Source organism: Mixophyes fleayi, chromosome 1, assembly GCF_038048845.1.
Source record: "Mixophyes fleayi isolate aMixFle1 chromosome 1, aMixFle1.hap1, whole genome shotgun sequence".
Classification (NCBI taxonomy): domain Eukaryota; kingdom Metazoa; phylum Chordata; class Amphibia; order Anura; family Limnodynastidae; genus Mixophyes; species Mixophyes fleayi.
The window spans coordinates 64,227,245-64,249,428 of record NC_134402.1 but is presented as its reverse complement, the minus strand read 5'-3'; the positions used below and the strand labels follow the sequence as shown (position 1 = coordinate 64,249,428).

The following is a 22,184-nucleotide window of genomic DNA, read 5'->3' as shown; positions in this document are numbered from 1 at the left end:
TTTAGTGGTCAGGTTTGTCACGTGGAACGCACGGTGTCAGGTCACCATCCGGCAGAAAATCCTTCCCTGTAAAGTGGTAGTGGAAAATATTCTTCACGAGGTGTGGAAGATGAGGGGCATGGAGGGTCGCCGGATGTCCAATGCTTACTGGCTCAGGCTGTGGCGGAGTCTGAGACCTCCATAGGGGGTCAAAGTCTGGTGCTCTTCTTTCTAAGAGTGGCTTTTCTCGCTGTCTTTTCACCCCATTAGATTTTGCGTGTTGGAAGTTTTTTCAAGTATGGCTTAACATGCACCTACAACTTGCTTCTTAGTAGGGTATGGTGATGAATATGAGTTGGGTTGTAGTTTGTTTGGTGGCACCTTCTTGCTTTTTATGTGTTTTATTCTTTTATATTTGTACTGGACTTTATTGGGCAAAGAGCCCTTTTTGGACTTTTCAGTTAAGTTTGGCAAATCAGCAATATTTGTTTTTTTTAGTTGGTCCTTTTAAATATAAGTTGGTGCCATCCTTAGTAAAGTTTATTTGTTTGTTGATACGTATGTAATGTTGCAAGTTTTAAATAAAAAAACATGAGGAACAAGAGAGAAAAAACAAAAATACCTACAGCACCTGGTATTCCCAGGTGGTCTCCCATCCAAGTACTAACCAGGCCCGGCCCTGCTTAGCTTCCAAGATCAGGCTTGTTTGTGGTGGTGTGGCTGTAGGTATTGGTTGCTTACTGACCTACATCTCTTATACATTTCAACATCAGCATTGAAGGATGCAGGAACAAGAGAGAGAAAAAAAAAAACCTACAGCACCTGGTATTCCCAGGTGGTCTCCCATCCGAGTACTAACCAGGCCCGGCCCTGCTTAGCTTCCAAGATCAGGCTTGTTCAGGGTGGTGTGGCTGTAGGTATTGGTTGCTTACTGATCTACATCTCTTATACATCTCAACACCAGCATTGAAGGACGCAGGAACAAGAGAGAAGGAGGTGTGTCTTTGCTGTCTGACAACCAGTGTGAACTCTGGGAGCAAGCCCAGAGAGGATGAAGGATCCTGGGGGAGCATTGCAGGAAAGTTCCCAGGCTTTCGGGCCTAGCTTAGGCCATGCTCCTAAGGAGCATAATCAAGCTGAAAAAGACAAGGCGAGTTCCCAGGCTTTTGGGCCTCACACAGGCCCTACTTTGAATGTGCAAGCTCCATGGAAAACCTTGATTATACCTCAGGATGGAAACGAGGCCCAGCTGCAGAGGCCCAGCCAGGGCACTGTGTTGAGAGCACACACCCTGAAGAGTATCCAGACTGTGGATTCAGCTGTTTCTACTGCAAAGGCCCAGGGGCCTATATCAGGCTCTGTACCAAGTAAGCCTGTTGCTACTGACAACTTGGTGGTGAATCCAGCTACCACTAAGGTGGTGAAGACTCAGGAGTCTAGCACAGACCCTGCATCTAAAAATACTACTGCAGTGAAAAAGGCACAAGTTCCTAATGCAGGCCCTGAACCAAGCAAGCCTGCCTCCAGTAACACAGAAGTAAGTTCAGTGACTGTAAATATAACTGGTAGGGCTGGTAGTATGGATGTGCAAGCTAATGTTGAACCTGTATTATGTGAAGTGGCTATGGAGACGGTAGATAAATGGTAACTGCCAATGGGCGCTTCACTCGGTTAGCAGCCAAATATGTATCACTGAAGATCCACTTTACACTTAAAACATTAACATATATATCACAAAAATGAATACATACATGTGGCGCTGCCTCTACGCATAAAAGGTATATATATTGAGGGAGGACGTGTTTAGTAGGATTAATCAGACAAATGATATAGGGTGCCTCTCACACCCACTGCTGAGAGATTGTCGATGGACAGATGTGTTGCATGTCCTTAGCATTAATCTGAAACACACGGTATTTGCATACCCAAAAAACGGAAATGATGCCCTCAAGTATTAAATGGATTTCTTCTCGCATCACCATTCTCTGACGGAATTTCTTCCCCAGGAAAAAATGAAGAGAAAAATAATTCTAGCGTGATACCCTTTAATTAAAACAATGAGGGTAAAAACATAGACAGATGTACCCGTACCAGAAATAAGAGGTATAATCGCGTTCAGCAAGGTTGTGTTTGGTATCAAAGTCCTCTCACCACCGCAAACTCCACCGATATCCCCCACTCTGTCGGGTCTCGCCGTCCTCCAAATTAAAACCAACGCGTTTCGACTTACGAAAAAAGCCTTTTTCAAGGTATAAATAAAACCGTCCAAAAGCTCCTTTTATATCCATATTCAATGCAATGTGGATGCCAGAGAGAGGCTTGGATGCTCCTTGTTCATCGTACTTCCGGTTACGCCTCCTTTCCAATACGAGGCGTGAGCCGCATCGGAATATCATGCACCCGCTGCCCTAACTAATACATATTGGAAACTACACTACACATCCTATAATTTACTTCATCCCCCATATATCCATGGTAGTCCTTAAGAGTTAGTTTCCCTTGGAGCAGAGCAGAAAGAAAAAAAAAAAGGAAAAAATGCACATCAATTTCATTATGTAGACAATCTAATCACATGACACAACGCATGTTCACAACAGGTACAGTCCAGCAATGTCTGAATAGATGTGATATGAATAATGTGCAGGGTTATGTGGTAGATACTGTTTATGGTCTATTATGTGTGCCTCCTAGAGCAAAGGCAGCTCTTGAGTTGATTGAGGCAGCTGCAAAAAACATGCCAAATATGCTGCCACAGGAGATTAGGGAAAAAAAGCAAGATTCTGGTGTAAATAGTAGCGGGAGTTTGCAGGGGGTTAAATCTGCTGTTGCAACAGCTCCCTGTTTGGTGACCACTGATGTGCCCTCTGCAGTAGTGACCGCTAATCCTATGTGTGAAGCTCCCGTTCCTGCACCAGTTGGGGTACCTGGTCCCATTTCCTATGCTAAGGCAGTATCGGGGGTGGTGCCTGGTGTTGCAGCACCTACTGTCCCTCAAATGTCTATCCGAGGGCAGCCCCCTAAGAGGAGGAATGTCGTTCAATTGAAATGTGTAAGTGGTGAGACCCCTACTAGACCTGTCGTTTTGGATAGTGTTTTTTTGCAAGAGTTGGTTATAAAGCTGAGAATCTTTTTGCTTGCATACATCCTGTGAGTTCCTCTGATTTTGATGTCAGCTTTTGTTCTTACTATGGGTTGCAAGATTTTTGGGCTAAGTGGGGAAGGCAAAAAGATACAGAACCATGGTCCAATTTCCGAGCAATCACGGTAACGCACCAAGAAATGGTGCGTGTGACCATATTAGTCAGGAACGAATCTCTACCTATATCTGACTTGTGTTTTTGGTTAAAAAGATACGCGGACTTAGTGTCCCCCTTGGAGAAAGTTTCCGATCCACGTATTAGTGAACATCAGAGAAATATAAAAAAAAGGGTTTGAGACAGTGTATTGGACCTTTTTGCCCTTTTTCACAATAAGGATCCATCATTACTCAAATTCTTAGCGATCTGTAAAGTAAAAAAAACCATGGAGGGGAGGAGACTTTATCCGATGTATGTCACGGAAAGAAAGTAAATGGATACACACATTAAGAACTCTGGCCCTGTTAGGAGCCGCGGCGGCCACGGGCACCGCCATGACTCGTCTATTACCCCGCTGATCGTCCCGGCCGGCTCCTTAGTGACCAGGACATCACTTCTGACCGTTGCCAAGACAACGGCCGGACGCCGATTCCCTGCACAGCGCGCCCCGGCAAGCAGGACAGCCGGGCGCAGGCGCTAAAGTCTGATTAATGTGGGTTTGTTTAATTAGTTCAGGCATGTGTATTGTTACAGGGCTCTATGTATTTAAGGCAGGAGAGCTTAGCCTCCCTGCCGGTTATAGCATTTCTGACCCAGTCTTGCTGACCTGCTCCTGTTTGCTGTACCCTGTCCTGTGGATACTCTGTTGGATTTCCTGTGTATGACCCCTGCCTGTTTGCTCGTGACCCTGACCCTTTTGGTCTGTACCTTGGACTCTGCTACTTTGCCTGTGACCCCGACCTTTGGCGTTTTTATTCACTACCCTGCTTGCCTGTGACCCTTGACCTCGGCTACCATTTGACTATCTGCTGCTTTCTACCCAGCCTCCTGGCCTGCAGCTGTGGTTCTGCTTTACCAACCCACACTACACCTGGAGCTAAGTCCTGGGGGCATCTAAGTACCAGTGAGCACATCAAGCTCTAAGGGAAAAAGCGGCTGCTATAGGTGAATACCTCCGCCATCTAGTTCTGTGGGTTGGTGATCAGACCAGCAGCCTAACAGGCCCCACAAGGTTTGATCATTGATTTTGAACTTAATAGTTTTTTGTAATATTTTTATTTGCATTTTTGCTGTGTTCTTTACTATTTCCATTCAGAGTTGGTTTACTAGTATTTCCATCACGGTGTAGCTTACTGCACGCTGATTGGCGTGCTCTGATTAGCACTTCTGCATTGTTTTGTCATGTAGCCTTGTGACTGGATCACGTATAAATAATTTATGGTATAAATTTAAAGGAAAGAGCAGGGTGCTTATTTATATAATTGCACATCCACTTAATTTTGATATTGTGTATATTTTGTTAAGGGAAATCGTTATTTCTGAGACCAGGGTAGGAAATTCATTTTTTCTGTTTTAACCTTTCTAAAGCAAATGCGTATTTAAGATTTATATATCCGATACAATGAGCCTTTGTTTAGAAAGTCTGCTGTGTATTGTGATGTGGGGAAATAACTTGTTAGAAGTTTATACCTTTCTTTGGGAATGTGTATTCTGCAACTGTCGGAACAAAAGGTCTAATGCTAATCAGGCCTTTTGATGTCTGAGGTTTCACTTGGAGACAGGAAGGTTTAATTTAAAATGTGCTGCTATATATCCTGCGTCTAAAACAAAGATGCAGGACATCACAAGGTTTCTAGAATTTCACAGATAAAGTGTAAATATTGTTCGCTTTGCAATGCATGTAAATCTATGTTTGGGTAAACAGGGTACATCCTGATTCTAAAAATAGCCTGCGTCCAAATCTGTATAAAATGCAGTGACTTGTACACTGAAATGTATCTTTCTGATTTCATCTGACCTGAAGGGTGGTATAAATATCACTTGCTTCATAGACCTGCTTGAAAATAGCTTCCATGCTGAAAATCCTGTGACCTACAGATTAGACCCAAACTCTAATCCGTTCTCCGGCTGATTCTGAGTTTGGACCCAGCTCTCCAGTACCACCGCTCTACCCATGCAGCCCTGGTCAGTGTGATAGGCCAGGGGGGATCCATCCACAGCAACACTGATCTATAGTGAGGGGTCAGGAGTACCAGCCCAGGTACACTAGCAGCGTCAGTTACCCAGAAGGAATGTGGTTCTGAGTGCCATAAAGGTGCTCAGTGGTGGCAGCAGGCTCCTCCCACTGCGTCAGGAGGGGCATGTTCGGAATAACGAAAGGGGGCGGTGGCAGAGTAAGCCCAACCGGTTCCCAGCAACAACCGACATGGTGGCTTAGTCGGTCCATCTTGTCACAAGCCTATTATCCTTTGACCCTATTTATACTGGGACTCTATGGACTGGATGCTGATTGGTATGCTTTGAATAGCACATCTGGATTGTTTTGGCACACAGCTTATCTACTTACACTAGGACTATATATAGGTCAAAATGGACTCTGACACTTCAATTATCCCTGAGGAAGTCTGGTTCCCAGGCGAAACATCTTGGTTATTATCTATTTGGCTACTTACTCATATCTCCATTGGAGCCATCTACTGCATTGATACATATCTAACGCTCTCTAATTAGCCGCAAAGCTGGCTGGATGAGAACCACAGCAAAACAGAAATTATCACATGCGCTACGCTGTGGACAACCTAATCTTCATCTACATCTAGATACAGGGCGGCCGAGACTGAGGGAGTGAAGGGAGAAGTTTCAGCCTACAGCAAGATCCCCGGAGTGGGGTAGGTGATCCTTCACCCACCAGCTTCTCTGGAGCCAGCCTCTTTTGTTCACCGCATACGACTTAGAAACTGCACAGACGGAACTGCTTCTGGAAGTCATTTCATTTATTTTTTATACTGTGCATTCCTTCCTTCATGCATGAAGTGTGTCCCTGAACAGCCTTGATTAGTGACTGTTAACCCTATGTTGCTAGGGATCTATATCCCTGTTTATAGACTGAGCCTTTGTCTCCCATACATCATACACAGTCACATACCATTGTTTACAGAGGAAGCTACTAAGGACTTGCTTCACTGTTGTTCTTTATGCTGGACTTAATTGTTCAAATTATATGTGATCCTGGAGATCATATAAGGTGGAAACCTATTGAATTTCATTCTATTAACACTCATGATTTATTTCCGCATTGGCGGCCTGCATAGTCCTCTTGCATACAATATCTGTAATACACGTTCCATCAGGTTAGCATCTACTCTCAAAGGCTTCAAGCGTGCCGTTAAGACTCATTACTTTATTCAAGTCTATCAGTCCTCCTCCTAACTTCCTTGTCCTGGCTCTCTCCCCCCCCCAGTTAGTACCACCCTATTTGTGTCTCCCCCTTCGCTTTAGGATGCAAGCTCTCATGAGCAGGGCCCTCTTTCCTTGTGTGCTCCTTCTACTATTCCATTACCCTCTGTACCTCTTGGCCTGCTTCACTAGCCCCGTTTTCCCTGTTTTTTAAGCTTCGGCCTACTTTTTGCTGATTTCTACCATCCCTTTCACTATCGGTCCCAGAAATAATCTGATTTGCTTTACCTTGTTACCGTGTTTGTATATATTTTGTTCTTTCTGTATGATGTGTCTTGGTTCTTTGTTTTCTGTATATGTAATGTACGGCTCTGCGGACCCTTTGTGGCACCTTATAAGTCAAAGATAATAATAATAAATAATAATAATACACCTACCATGCTTTTATTTGTGTTTGAATACATATTTAATATTAGATTCATGTTCTGTCCTCTTTTAACATTATAACCTTGTGCATAGCATTTCACATCCAGACGCTGGGGGATTCCGTAGATTTATCTCTGGTTATAGTTTTCTGATATACTTTAGAATATCTAGATATGTTTCAAATTTATTTATCATTTTAGTGGCGCAAATTTAATTTATATGTTTACTTAGATTAAAAATCTCCACTGGTTGAATATCTTGACCACTATGTTTTAACTTTTGGGGCTAGATTTACTAAAGGGCGGTTTGCTCAACCCGCCGCTTTTCGGCAAGTTTGCCGTCGGTTTTGGCCCCGCCAGATCTACTAAAGGTAAAACCGCCGTCAAAACGGCCAGAAATTACTTTTTTGAAAACCACCACTTTACAAACCGCCATTCCGATTTTAACAATGAACATACAAACAGCTGGATTTACTAAGCTGGGGTTTGCAAAACAGCCATCCAAATGGCGAAAACGAAAGAGGTGGCTGTGAACGGCGAGATTGAGATTCAGAACATAAGAGAAAGGCCCATTTCATGTCCAATGATTGCTCCATTAGGATTGTATATAGTAAATGGGCATAGTAAAGTGTTATGTAATTTCAGGGTACTTTTTAAATTTTTTTTGTTCCCTTTTTGATTGGAAATTAATTTGTGAAACCAACATAAGAGATATATATATTTTTTTTTTTTAAAAAGGCAATAATTTATGGTGGCTATAAATATTCAAGATGCACAATGTGGCATTACATAGTGAACCCATAATTTAATGTTAATGTAATCCAAATGTGACAAAACAAAAAGCTGTTTCTGACTGAAGAAATCACAGTCAATCACAGTCTATTAGTGGAGATAAATTTTCCTCAGACAACACATTAGTCAAGGGTCCAACGAAGGACTATCCACTAGGTGCTAGACCAAAGAGAACCAGAAACAACTCTCCTAATTATGAAGCAGACAGAGATATTCCTTTTTTAGTAGAAAATCAAGACTCAGGATACAAGAAATTTCATCATCAGAATCCCTATCAGTCACTGAGAGAAAGGACACCAAAACGCTCCAGAGTGGCTAGAGGCAAGAGAGGAGGGAAGAGATCCAGGCAGGAGAGCGAGATTGAGTTAGACACTAAGGGTGTCTTTAATCTTTCCTCTAAACAATTAAATAAATCAGAATTGTCCTTATTATCTAGAGGTCTGAACTTTGCCCCTTCTGTTGAACCAAATTTGTTTGAACTTTTCGTAGAGTTGAATAGATATTCAAACTTTATGTAGGAAAAAATATTTTGCCAATAAGCAAATTAGAAAATTGGGTTCAGATTTTAACCCTATTGTGCTAGATGATTCCGAATGTTTACAAATTTTGGAGGATTTGAGTAGTGAGAGTTTGGGTGTTCAAGATGTCCATAACAATCTTATTTTTGATGTCTCCACTCTGAATGGGAAAGATCTATCTATTAATAGATTTAAATCTAAATCTGAATTCTTTCCCTCTTTTTGCAAAGGACCCTATATAGAATGTTTTTATCAGATGACCCTTAGTGATTTGAAAGAACTTTGTGAGAAAATTAAAGGCAAATATTCAAATTTGACCTCTATTGAAATAACAGCTTTGAAAGAATTAAGATCAGATCCGACATTGGTCATTAGGGCAGCTGATAAAGGAGGGGGAGTGGTTATTCAGGATAAACAGGATTACATGAATGAAGGTTATAGGCAAGTTCGGGATCCATCCTTTTATGTTAAGCTGAACTGTAATCCCACTTCTGAGTTTCAGAGAAGTTTGAAAATATTACTAGATAATGCTACAGAACAGGGTGTGATCACTAGGGATGAAGGCAGGTTTCTGTTTCCTCAGCATCCGGTTACAGCAATTTATTACCATTTACCCAAACTACATAAAAATGCAGTTCTCCCGCCAGGGAGACCAATAATATTGGGGATAGGATCCCTTACCTCATCCCTTTCCTTCTATGTGGATACCTTTCTACAACCTAGAGTAGTTCAACTAAAATCCTATATTCAGGATTCTTTACATTTGTTGAATCAATTAAGAGATCTAGAATGAAAAGATAATTTTGCTTTCCTCACTCTGGATGTTGAAGCATTGTATAGTAATATACCACATGATAAAGGGATCAAAGTGATGGAAGAGATTCTACTGGGGGATCCCTCGGTCATGAAGGCACAGGGTAAATTCATTGTGGATTCTATTAGTTTTAGTTTGACACACAATTTTTTCATGTTTGACCAGTCTTATTATTTACAGATAATGGGTACAGCCATGGGGACCAGGTTCGTGCCAAATTATGCTAACCTATACATGGGGTCCTTTGAGGAGGCCCATGTGTGGGGGGGCGGGTTTGGCATGGACCTGGTCCTTTATGGATGATACATTGACGCTCTATTCATTATATGGGGAGGAGGACAATCACGTGTACACAAATTTATAACAGCATTAAATAAAAATAATTATAATTTGAAACTTGTCAGTAGGTATCACACAACCCTTATGGATTTTTTGGAATTAAAATTGAGAATTGTTGATGGTAAATTGGAAACTTCTACCTATAGGAAAAAGGTTGATGTAGTAAGCTATCTACACTATAAGAGCTTACACTATAGGAAATGGAAAGATAACATTCCAAAAGGATAATTTATGCATCTCAAGAGAAATTGTACCTCCCAAGATTTGTTTAATACACAAAGTAGAAATGATGGTTGAGGATTTCAGAAAAAAGGGGTATCCAGATCATGTTTTAGAGAAAGCTTTAAAGGAAGTATCTATATTAGATAGAGATACGCTGCTACAGAAGAACCCTATGGAATCTTTAGTCGCTAAAAGAAAAGAACAAAGTGAATCTCAGCCATGTGTTACGTTTATCTCAAAATTTAATAAGTCTGGAGAAATTAGGAAAATTATCACTAAGAACTACCCTATTTTACATCAGGACAATACCTTGAGAAAAATATTACCAGCACATCCTAAAATAATTTTTAAGAGGAATAACAACTTGAAGAACATCCTGGCCCCCAGTCTTGTTCAAGGTGTGCGAGAAGATGCACAGAAATCATTGATAGAGAGTTGGATCCCTAGACAATTGGAAGGATGCTTTAGATGTGGTATGGAGTAGATGTACAACATGCTCATTTATTAAGAACAATATGAAGGAATTTGTACATGAGGAGAAGGTGTTTAAGGCGAGGGGTTTTATTAACTGCAACACCTGTTATACCATCTATTTGCTAAAGTGCAGTTGTAACCTTATCTATGTAGGAAGAACTACAAGAACACTTAAGTTGCGATTTTTAGAACATAGGTGTAATATTCTTAACGGGAAAATGAACCATAGTGTCTCGCGACACTTTAGTCTAGTCCACAATAACAAAACAGATGATTTGATACTATATGGATTAGAGCATGTAAAACAAACGGTGCGTGGGGGTGACAGAATTAAGAGATTATGTACACAAGAGGTTTTCTGGATTCTTCAACTTGATGCCTTGAGCCCTAGAGGACTCAATGAGACACTAGAGTTAAACAAAATTCTTTCCTAGGTCTTGATTCCTTAGATTACTCACCCTGGTTTTAGAGGGGGTGTTATATGGAATGTCTCAGTACATGTTATGTATATTAGTGAGTGGGTATGTGTGTGTGTGCGTGTAAATGTAGGTATACATATACAGATATGTGCTTTTTTCTGTATTATAATCCGTGCTTTCAGATACACACATGTTATGTGATCTTGGTGAGACATGTACCCATCTTTTGAGGTGTGTAGTAATTAATAAAGGGGTCATTTTATTTATATATGGAGGCGCTGTGTTTACCTGTCTTAATTATTAAAGATGGATGTTGGTCTGAAATTGATGAAAGATGAGAAATAATTTGTGTGTATATATATATATATATATATATATATATATATATATATATAATTTCAAGGGGGAAAAATTGTAAAAGATATGATATACAAAGATGTTTATTGGATGGGGTCTCTTCCTAGGTGTTGGTGTGAAGACGAGAGCTGTCAGAATTTGTATTGCGCCATGCCTCGCCTCTAATTAGTGCTATTATCACTTTATCTTTTTACATCTATTATTTATTTTTTATTAATATTTTTTTTTTTATTATTATTTTTTATATTTGTGTGACAGTCCATGAGTGTTATTGTTTATTTGAATATGATATTGGTGTAATGAGCTGTGTTTATTTTATAATATGTGTTTTTTATTTATTGATATCGGTATCTCCATTTATTGCTATTACTTTTATAATCACCTTAGGTGTTGAGATGAATATAGGGAGTATTTAAACATCATAACAGTCTGCTCCGGAACGGAGCTCTAACTATGACAGAAGGAAAATTATTTGTCTCGTGAGGGAGACTATTATTATTATTATTATTATTAATATTTATTTATAAGGCGCCACAAGGCATCCGCAGCGCCGAACAGAGACAAACAAAATTACAATACAATGGGAGACAGCACAGTACAGTAAACACAGCAACTCAGTAAGCTCAATGCACAGCTAGAGAGGGCGGGGAAGGGGGAGGGAGGATCCGCAAACGACGTGGCCCAAGAAGGAGGGCGCGGAAGACAGGGAGACCCCCAGGGGGGAGGAGGGAGCGAGAGTGGACGTGGGGTGGAGGACCCTCGAGGAGGAGGGCTAAGTAGCTGGAGAGCAGAGTTAGAAGTGGTGGAAACAGGAGGAGAGATGGCCCTGCTCAGAGGAGCGTACAATCTAAGGGGAGGGGTGGACAGACAGAGAGATGCAGGGGAGAGAGGGAGAGTAGGGGGACGGAGGCAGAAGATAAGGTAGGAAGTTAAGTGGGAGACAGAAAGGCTTTAAGAAAAAGGTGGGTTTTTAGTAGGGATGAGCGCACTCGGATTGAAATCCGAGCCCACCCGAACGTTGCCGATCCGAGTCGGATCCGAGACAGATCCGGGTATTGGCGCCAAATTCAAATCTGAAACTGAGGCTCTGACTCATAATCCCGTTGTCGGATCTCGCGATACTCGGATCCTATAAATTCCCCGCTAGTCGCCACCATCTTCACTCGGGCATTGATCAGGGTAGAGGGAGGGTGTGTTAGGTGGTCCTCTGTCCTGGTAGATCTCGTGCTGTGCTGTTTAGTTCTGTGCTGTGCTGTGTTCTGCAGTATCAGTCCAGTGGTGCTGTGTGCTGTGCTCTGTCCTTCTGAGGTCAGTGGTGCTGCTGGGTCCAGTGCTGTGTCCTGTTCAGTCCAGTGGTGCTGTGTCCTGTGCTCTGTGCTTCTAAGGGCATAGTTATTTCCCCAATATTCCCCTGTGTTTAAAAAAATAAAAAAAAGTTATTTAAAAAAATACCAAAAACTAATTTAATTTTTTTTAATTACCACAAAATTTGCACAACCAATCCTGCAGTATAAGCCCATTGGTACTGCAATATTACCAAGTTCACACATTCAGCAGTAAAAGTCCAGTGGTACTGCAATATTACAAAGTTTACACATTCTGCAGTATCAGTCCAGTGGTGCTGTGTCCTGTGCTCTGTCCTGCTGAGTTCCGTAGTGCTGCTGGGTCCTGTGCCATGTCCTGTTCAGTCCAGTGGTGCTGTGTCCTGTGCTCTGTGCTTCTAAGGGCATAGTTATTTCCCCATTATTCCCAAGTTTTTAAAAAATAAAAAAAAAGTAAAAAATATAATAAAAAATTAAAAAAAAAAAAAAATATATAATAATTATAACCAAATTTGCAAAACCAATCCAGCAGTATAAGTCCATTGGTACTGCAATATTACAAAGTTCACACATTCTGCAGTATCAGTCCAGTGGTGCTGTGTCCTGTGCTCTGTCCTGCTGAGTTCCGTAGTGCTGCTGGGTCCTGTGCCGTGTCCTGTTCAGTCCAGTGGTGCTGTGTCCTGTGCTCTGTGCTTCTAAGGGCATAGTTATTTCCCCATTATTCCCAAGTTTTTAAAAAATAAAAAAAAAGTAAAAAATAATAAAAAATAAAAAAATAAATAAAAATATGATAATTATAACCAAATTTGCAAAACCAATCCAGCAGTATAAGTCCATTGGTACTGCAATATTACAAAGTTCACACATTCTGCAGTATCAGTCCAGTGGTGCTGTGTCCTGTGCTCTGTCCTGCTGAGTTCCGTAGTGCTGCTGGGTCCTGTGCCGTGTCCTGTTCAGTCCAGTGGTGCTGTGTCCTGTGCTCTGTGCTTCTAAGGGCATAGTTATTTCCCCATTATTCCCAAGTTTTTAAAAAATAAAAAAAAAGTAAAAAAAAATAAAAAATGTAAAAAAAAAAAAATATATAATAATTATAACCAAATTTGCAAAACCAATACAGCAGTATAAGTCCATTGGTACTGCAATATTACCAAGTTCACACATTCTGCAGTATCTTGTGCTACATATAATGGAGACCAAAAATTTGGAGGATAAAGTAGGGAAAGATCAAGACCCACTTCCTCCTAATGCTGAAGCTGCTGCCACTAGTCATGACATAGACGATGAAATGCCATCAACGTCGTCTTCCAAGCCCGATGCCCAATCTCGTAGTACCGGGCATGTAAAATCCAAAAAGCCCAAGTTAAGAAAAAGTAGCAAAAAGAGAAACTTAAAATCATCTGAGGAGAAACGTAAAGTTGCCAATATGCCATTTACGACACGGAGTGGCAAGGAACGGCTTAGGCCCTGGCCCGTGTTCATGACTAGTGGTTCAGCTTCACCCACGGATCTTAGCCCTCCTCCTCCTCCCCCCCCCCCTACAAAAAATTGAAGAGAGTTATGCTGTCAGCAACAAAACAGCAAACAACTCTGCCTTCTAAAGAGAAATTATCACAAATCCACAAGGCGAGTCCAAGGATGTTGGTGGTTGTCAAGCCTGACCTTCCCATCACTGTACGGGAAGAGGTGGCTCGGGAGGAGGCTATTGATGATGTAGCTGGCGCTGTGGAGGAACTTGATGATGAGGATGGTGATGTGGTTATTGTAAATGAGGCACCAGGGGGGGAAACAGCTGATGTCCATGGGATGAAAAAGCCCATCGTCATGCCTGGTCAGAAGACCAAAAAATGCACCTCTTCGGTCTGGAGTTATTTTTATCCAAATCCAGACAACCAATGTATGGCCATATGTAGCTTATGTAAAGCTCAAATAAGCAGGGGTAAGGATCTTGCCCACCTAGGAACATCCTCCCTTATACGTCACCTGAATAACCTTCATAGTTCAGTGGTTAGTTCAGGAACTGGGGCTAGGACCCTCATCGGTACAGGGACACCTAAATCCCGTGGTCCAGTTGGATACACACCAGCAACACCCTCCTCGTCAACTTCCTCCACAATCTCCATCAGATTCAGTCCTGCAGCCCAAGTCAGCAGCCAGACTGAGTCCTCCTCAATACGGGATTCATCCGAGGAATCCTGCAGCGGTACGCCTACTACTGCCACTGCTGCTGTTGCTGCTGTTAGTCGGTCATCTTCCCAGAGGGGAAGTCGTAAGACCGCTAAGTCTTTCACAAAACAATTGACCGTCCAACAGTCGTTTGCCATGACCACAAAATACGATAGTAGTCACCCTATTGCAAAGCGTATAACTGCGGCTGTAACTGCAATGTTGGTGTTAGACGTGCGCCCGGTGTCCGCCATCAGTGGAGTGGGATTTAGAGGGTTGATGGAGGTATTGTGTCCCCGGTACCAAATCCCGTCGAGATTCCACTTCACTAGGCAGGCGATACCAAAAATGTACAGAGAAGTACGATCAAGTTTCCTCAGTGCTCTAAAAAATGCGGTTGTACCCACTGTCCACTTAACCACGGACATGTGGACAAGTGGTTCTGGGCAAACGAAGGACTATATGACTGTGACAGCCCACTGGGTAGATGCATCCCCTTCCGCAGCAACAGCAACAGCTGCATCAGTAGCAGCAACTACAAAATGGCGGCTCGTGCAAAGGCAGGCAACATTGTGCATTACAGGCTTTAATAAGAGGCACAACGCTGACAACATATTAGAGAAAATGAGGGAAATTATCTCCCAGTGGCTTACCCCACTTAGACTCTCATGGGGATTTGTGGTGTCAGACAATGCCAGTAACATTGTGCGGGCATTAAATATGGGCAATTTCCAGCACGTCCCATGTTTTGCCCACACCATTAATTTGGTGGTGCAGCATTACCTCAAGAGTGACAGGGGTGTGCAGGAGATGCTTGCGGTGGCGCGCAAAATTGCTGGACACTTTCGGCATTCAGCCAGTGCCTACCGCAGACTAGAGGCACATCAAAAAAGCATGAACCTGCCCTGCCATCACCTCAAACAAGAGGTTGTGACGCGCTGGAACTCCACCCTCTATATGCTGCAGAGGATGGAGGAGCAGCAAAAGGCCATTCAGGCCTACACAGCCACCTACGACATAGGCAAAGGAGTGGGGATGCGCCTCAGTCAAGCGCAGTGGAGACTGATTTCCGTGTTGTGCAAGGTTCTGCAGCCATTTGAACTTGCCACACGAGAAGTCAGTTCCGACACTGCCAGCTTGAGTCAGGTCATTCCCCTGATCAGGCTGTTGCAGAAGCAGCTGGAGAAAGTGAGGGAGGAGCTGGTAAGCCATTGCGATTACACCAAGCATGTAGCTCTTGTGGATGTAGCCCTTCGTACGCTTTGCCAGGATCCGAGGGTGGTCACTCTTTTAAAGTCAGAGGAATACATTCTGGCCACCGTGCTCGATCCTCGGTTTAAAGCGTATGTTGTGTCTCTGTTTCCGGCGGACACAAGTCTACAGCGGTGCAAAGACCTGCTGGTCAGGAGATTGTCCTCTGAAGAGGACCGTGACATGCCAACAGCTCCACCCTCATTTTCTTCCACATCTATGGCTGCGAGGAAAAAGCTCAGTTTTCCCAAAAGAGGCGCTGGCGGGGATGCTGATAACATCTGGTCCGGACTGAAGGACCTGCCAACCATTGCAGACATGTCTACTGTCGCTGCATTGGATGCTGTCACAATAGAAAAAATTGTGGATGATTACTTTGCTGACACCATCCAAGTAGACATGTCAGACAGTCCATATTGTTACTGGCAGGAAAAAAAGGCAGTTTGGAAGCCCCTGTACAAACTGGCTCTATTTTACCTGAGTTGTCCCCCCTCCAGTGTGTACTCGGAAAGAGTTTTTAGTGCAGCGGGGAACCTGGTCAGTGAGCGGCGAAGGAGGTTGCTTCCTCAGAACGTTGAAAAAATGATGTTTATAAAAATGAATAATCAATTCCTCAATGAAGTACAGCACTGCCCTCCAGACAGTACAGAGGGACCTGTGGTTGTGGAGTCCAGCGGGGACGAATTGATAATGTGTGATGAGGAGGAAGTACACACTGTAGGGGGAGAGGAATCAGAGGTTGAGGATGAGGACGACATCTTGCCTCAGTAGAGCCTGTTTAGTCTGTACAGGGAGAGATGAATAGCTTTTTTGGTGTGGGGGCCCAAACAAACCAATCATTTCAGCCAAAGTTGTTTGGTAGGCCCTGTCGCTGAAATGATTGGTTTGTTAAAGTGTGCATGTCCTATTTCAACAACATAAGGGTGGGTGTGAGGGCCCAAGGACAATTCCATCTTGGACCTTTTTTTTTTGCATTATATGACCAATCAACAGTCGTTTGCCATGTTCAAAAAGTAAAACCAAATTTAAAAAAATACAAGAAATTAAACCAAAAGTAAAATGCCGTGTCATAATTTAAAACAAGAGGTATTGACGTGCTCTAAAACTACTGTATTGTTGTTTATATTTTATAAACACTACACTTGAAAGCTTGAGTCTTTCAATAAAAAAGTAACTGTCCATTGCACGAATATTTGCAACAGGGACAATTTTAGGGTTAAGAAAGTCAACTAATAACACTTCGACGCTGTCTGTCTTTATAAACACTACACTTGGAAGTTGGAGGAGGTATTGTGGCCCCGGCACCAAATTTACTACCGGGGCCACTCCACTGTGCAGTCCATATTTAGGTGTATCAGATATTAAACAACGGTGACAGTTGATGCCCAATTTTTTAATTATATTGTGGCCTCGGTACCAAATTGTGTACCGGGGCCACCACACTACGCAGTCCAGATACTTGTTTGGTGGAATTCAGACCAGTTGAGGGTTTTATTATTATTATATTGTGTGGACCACTCTATCTATACCACACTACAACTCTATACCACTCTATTTCATACTTTAATTCTATTTCATACTTTAATTCTATTTAATACTTTAATTCTATTTCATACTTTAATTCTATTACTAATTACCATAAAGAGGAACAAAATAAACCAATTTTACCAAAAGTATAATATGACTTAGACTTACAAACACTACACTTGAAAGATCGTGCCTTTAAATGAAAAAGTCAGTCTTCATTGCACGACTATGTGCAACAGGGACAGTTTTTTGGGTTTACAAAGTCAACGAATAACACTTCGACCCTGTCTGTCTTTAACATACTTGATGGGATCTCAATGACGAATTATCTGTACCATGTTTGGAGGAGGTATTGTGGCCCCGGTACCAAATTGGGTACCGGGGCCACTCCACTATGCAGTCCAGATAGAGGTGTATCAGATATTAAACAACGTTGACTGTTGATGCCCAATTTTTTAATTATATTGTGGCCTCGGTACCAAATTGTGTACCGGGGCCACCACACTACGCAGTCCATACCCTTTTTTGGTGGAATTCTGACACGTGGAGGGTTTTTTAATTATATTGTGGCCTCGGTACCAAATTGTGTACCGGGGCCACCACACTATGCAGTCAAGATAGATAGATGCGTATCATAGATAAAGTTCATTCAGTGGTGTGGGGCAAATTGAAAAATATTCAAAATGCACTGACATTATCAAAAACAAGAGGTTGTCACACGCTAAAACTCCAACATGTATATGATGGAGAGGATGGAGGAGCAGCCGTATGTGTAGTGTAATGCAGACCTGTTGAAGGTTTTTTATATATTTTATTGTGGTGCCCAGTGCCCACTCCTCTAGGCAGTCCAGGTACATTTATTGGTGCGAATCATAAAAGTTCAGGGTTTTTAATATATATTGTGGTGACCCACTCCTCTACGCAGTCCAGGTACATTTATTGGTGCGATTCATAAAAGTTCAGGGTTTTTAATATATTGTGGTGACCCACTCCTCTACGCAGTCCAGGTACATTTATTGGTGCGATTCATAAAAGTTCAGGGTTTTTAAGATATATTGTGGTGACCCACTCCTCTACGCAGTCCAGGTACATTTATTGGTGCGATTCATAAAAGTTCAGGGTTTTTAAGATATATTGTGGTGACCCACTCCTCTACGCAGTCCAGGTACATTTATTGGTGCGATTCATAAAAGTTCAGGGTTTTTAAGATATAATGTGGTGACCCACTCCTCTACGCAGTCCAGGTACATTTATTGGTGCGAATCATAAAAGTTCAGGGTTTTTAATATATTGTGGTGACCCACTCCTATACGCAGTCCAGGTACATTTATTGGTGCGATTCATAAAAGTTCAGGGTTTTTAATAGATATTGTGGTGACCCACTCCTCTACGCAGTCCAGGTACATTTATTGGTGCGAATCATAAAAGTTCAGGGTTTTTAATATATCTTGTGGTGACCCACTCCTCTACGCAGTCCAGGTACATTTATTGGTGCGAATCATAAAAGTTCAGGGTTTTTAAGATATATTGTGGTGACCCACTCCTCTACGCAGTCCAGGTACATTTATTGGTGCGATTCATAAAAGTTCAGGGTTTTTAAGATATTGTGGTGACCCACTCCTCTACGCAGTCCAGGTACATTTATTGGTGCGAATCATAAAAGTTCAGGGTTTTTAATATATATTGTGGTGACCCACTCCTCTACGCAGTCCAGGTACATTTATTGGTGCGATTCATAAAAGTTCAGGGTTTTTAATATATATTGTGGTGACCCACTCCTCTACGCAGTCCAGAAAGATACCTTGTTGCAACGTTTTGGACTAATAACTATATTGTGAGGTGTTCAGAATACACTGTAAATTAGTGGAAATGCTTGTTATTGAATGTTATTGAGGTTAATAATAGCCTAGGAGTGAAAATAAGCCCAAAAACTTGATTTTTAAACTTTTTATGTTTTTTTCCAAAAAAATCCGAATCCAAAACCTTAAACCTGAACCGAGACCTTTCGTCAAGTGTTTTGCGAGACAAATCCGAACCCCAAAAATAACGAAAATCCGGATCCAAAACACAAAACACGAGACCTCAAAAGTCGCCGGTGCACATCCCTAGTTTTTAGGGCCCGTTTGAAACTGGACAGATTAGGGGAAGTTCTGATGGAGGGAGGGAGCTTGTTCCAGTGGAGGGGGGCAGCGCGGGCGAAGTCTTGGATACGCGCGTGGGAGGAGGTTATAAGGGGGGAAGAGAGGCGACGGTCAGAGGCAGAACGGAGAGGGCGGGATGGAGCATGAATAGAGAGGAGGGTGGAGATGTAGGGCGCAGTGGAGTTGGCGAGGGCCTTGTAGGTGAGTGTGAGGAGCTTAAAGAGGATTCTGAAGGGGAATGGGAGCCAGTGAAGGGCTAGGTAGAGGGGGGAGACAAAAGAGGAGCGGCGAGAGAGGAAAATAAGCCTAGCTGCAGCGTTAAGGACGGAACGAAGGGGATCGAGATGAGAGTGGGGGAGGCCAGTGAGGAGGAGGTTGCAGTAGTCCAGGCGGGAGATGATCAGAGAGTGGATAAGGCATTTGGTGGCATCTTGGGAGAGGAAGGGCCGGATGCGAGCGATGTTGCGCAGCTGGAAGCGGCAGGATTTAGCAATAGAGAGGATGTGGGGGCCAAAGGAGAGAGAGGAGTCGAGGATGACACCAAGGCAGCAAAGTTGGGGGACAGGGGAGATAGAGGTGTTGTCGACAGTGATGGAGAGGTCAGAAGGGGATGGGGTATGAGAGGGAGGAAAAACTATGAGCTCAGTTTTGGCAAGGTTAAGTTTGAGGAATCGAGCGGACATCCAGGAGGAGATGGCAGAGAGGCAGGCGGACACCCTAGAGAGGAGGGAGGGAGAGAGATCAGGAGAGGAGAGGTATAGTTGAGTGTCGTCAGCGTAAAGGTGGTAGCTGAAGCCGAAGGAGCTGATGAGTTCACCCAGGGAGGAGGTGTGTAGAGAGAAGAGTAAGGGTCCCAGAACAGAGCCCTGAGGGACCCCGACTGGAAGGGTGGTTGGGGGGGAGAGAGACCCAGAGGTGGTGACAGAGAAGGAATGGTGAGTAAGGTAAGAGGTGAACCAGGACAGGACTGGGCCGGAGAGGCCGAAAGACTGGAGGGTGTGAAGGAGGAGGGGGTGGTCAACGGTGTCAAAGGCTGCAGAGAGGTCAAGGAGGATGAGAAGGGAGAAGTGGCCCCTAGCTTTAGCAGAGAGGAGGTCATTGGTGACTTTAGCCAGGGCAGTTTCAGTGGAGTGGAGGGGGCGGAAACCAGACTGGAGAGGATCAAGGAGGGAGTATTCAGAAAGGTAGGAGGTGAGACGGCTGCAGACGAGCCTCTCGAGAATTTTGGAGGCAAAAGGGAGAAGAGATATGGGGCGATAGTTCGAGAGAGAAGTGGGGTCGAGATTAGGTTTCTTAAGAATGGGGGATACAAGAGCATGTTTGAAGGAGGAGGGGAAGATGCCAGTGGAGAGGGAGAGATTAAAGAGGTGAGCGAGGTGGGAGCAGGTGGTGGGGGGGGAGGATGAAATGAGAGAGTGGACTTCCTCGCCGGTGGTGGGACGGAAGGAGTGGAGGGGAAGGTGGTTGGGGGGGGGAGGACAGAAGAGTGGGAGGGGTAGAAAAGAGAGTGGAGGAGGAGATTTCAAGTCGGATGGCCTCGATTTTAGAGGAGAAGAAGGAGGCGAAATCGGAGGCAGTCAGGGATGAGGGAGGGGGGGAAGGGAGGGGGCCAAGAGAGTGCTGAAGGTGGCAAAGAGGCGGCGGGGGTTAGAGGACTGGGAAGAGATGAGGGATTTAAAGAAAGATTGTTTAGCGAGTGAGAGGGCAGAGCTGTAGGATGAAAGGATGAATTTAAAGTGGAGGAAGTCAGCCAGGGAGCGGGATTTTCTCCAGTGACGTTCGGCGGAACGGGAGCATTTTTGGAGGAAGCGGGTAAATTTGGAGTGCCAGGGTTGGGGTTTGGAGCAGCGGGGGTGGACGGAGTGGGCAGGGGCGACCGCGTCCAGAGCGGAGGTGAGGGTGTGATTGTAGAGGGAGACCGCCTGGTTGGGGCAGGCCTGGGAGGAAAGGGGAGAAAGAAGGGTATCGAGAGAGGAGGACAGAGAGGCAGGGTCAAGAGCGTCGAGGTTGCGTATGGACAGAGTAGGTTTGGGCAGGGGGAGGGGAGCAGGAGAAGAGGAGAGAGAGAAGGAGAGGAGATGGTGGTCGGATAGAGGAAAGGGAGAGATGGAGAAGTCGGAGAGATTACATAGGTAGGAGAAGACAAGATCAAGGGAGTGACCAAGGCAGTGGGTAGAGGAGGAGGTCCATTGGGTGAGACCAAGGGAGGAAGAGAGGGTGAGCAGTTTGCTGGAAGCAGGGTAGGTGGGGTTGTCGATGGGGATGTTAAAGTCACCGAGAATGATCGAGGGGAGATCGGAGGAGAGGTAGTGAGGAAGCCAGCTAGCAAAGTTGTCAAGGAAGAGGGAGGTGGGGCCAGGGGGGCGGTAGATGACAGTGACGCGGAGATGGATGGGGTAGAAGAGGCGGATGGAGTGAGCTTCAAAAGAGGAGAAGGAGAGTTCAGGGGGAATGACACGAAAAGTACAGGTGGAGGAGAGGAGGAGGCCAACTCCACCGCCTGGGCGGGCACCAGGCCTGGCGGAGTGGGTGAAGGAGAGGCCACCATAGGAGAGGGCAGCGGGGGAAGTAGTATCAGAATCGGAGAGCCAGGTTTCAGTAACGGCAAGCAGGTTAAAAGGAGTTGGATAGAAAGAGGTCGTGGATAGCAGTCAGCTTGTTGCGGACGGATCTGGCATTCCAGAGGGCACAGAAGAAAGGGGGAGAGGAGAGGGGGGAAATGGGGATGAGGTTAGCAAGATGAGCAGCGCGCGGGGGATGGCGGGGAGGAACGGGAGAGGTAGGGCGGGGGGAGAGTATGGGTATGGAGTGAGAGCGGGGGAGGCATAGTAGGGAGAGAGAGTAACAGAACAGTGAGATAGTGGGGACAGTGAAAAACAGGTAAGAATAATGGCAGGAAGACAATGAAAAGGTGGAAGATAATAACGAATTAGGGCGTGGAGGGCATGGAACAACAGTACAGTGAGAT

The 22,184-nt window shown here is 44.0% G+C and overlaps 1 long non-coding RNA gene and 2 pseudogenes across 1 annotated transcript in view; 1 reads left to right on the top strand and 2 right to left on the bottom strand.

The window, feature by feature from the left end:
• The window catches only part of LOC142104539 (uncharacterized), a 147,837-nt gene that overhangs the window by 111,246 nt on the left and 14,407 nt on the right, over positions 1–22,184 (top strand). The gene's annotated exons all lie outside the window — the stretch shown is intronic.
• LOC142136736 (5S ribosomal RNA) lies at positions 599–707 on the bottom strand (annotated as a pseudogene).
• LOC142132019 (5S ribosomal RNA) lies at positions 790–898 on the bottom strand (annotated as a pseudogene).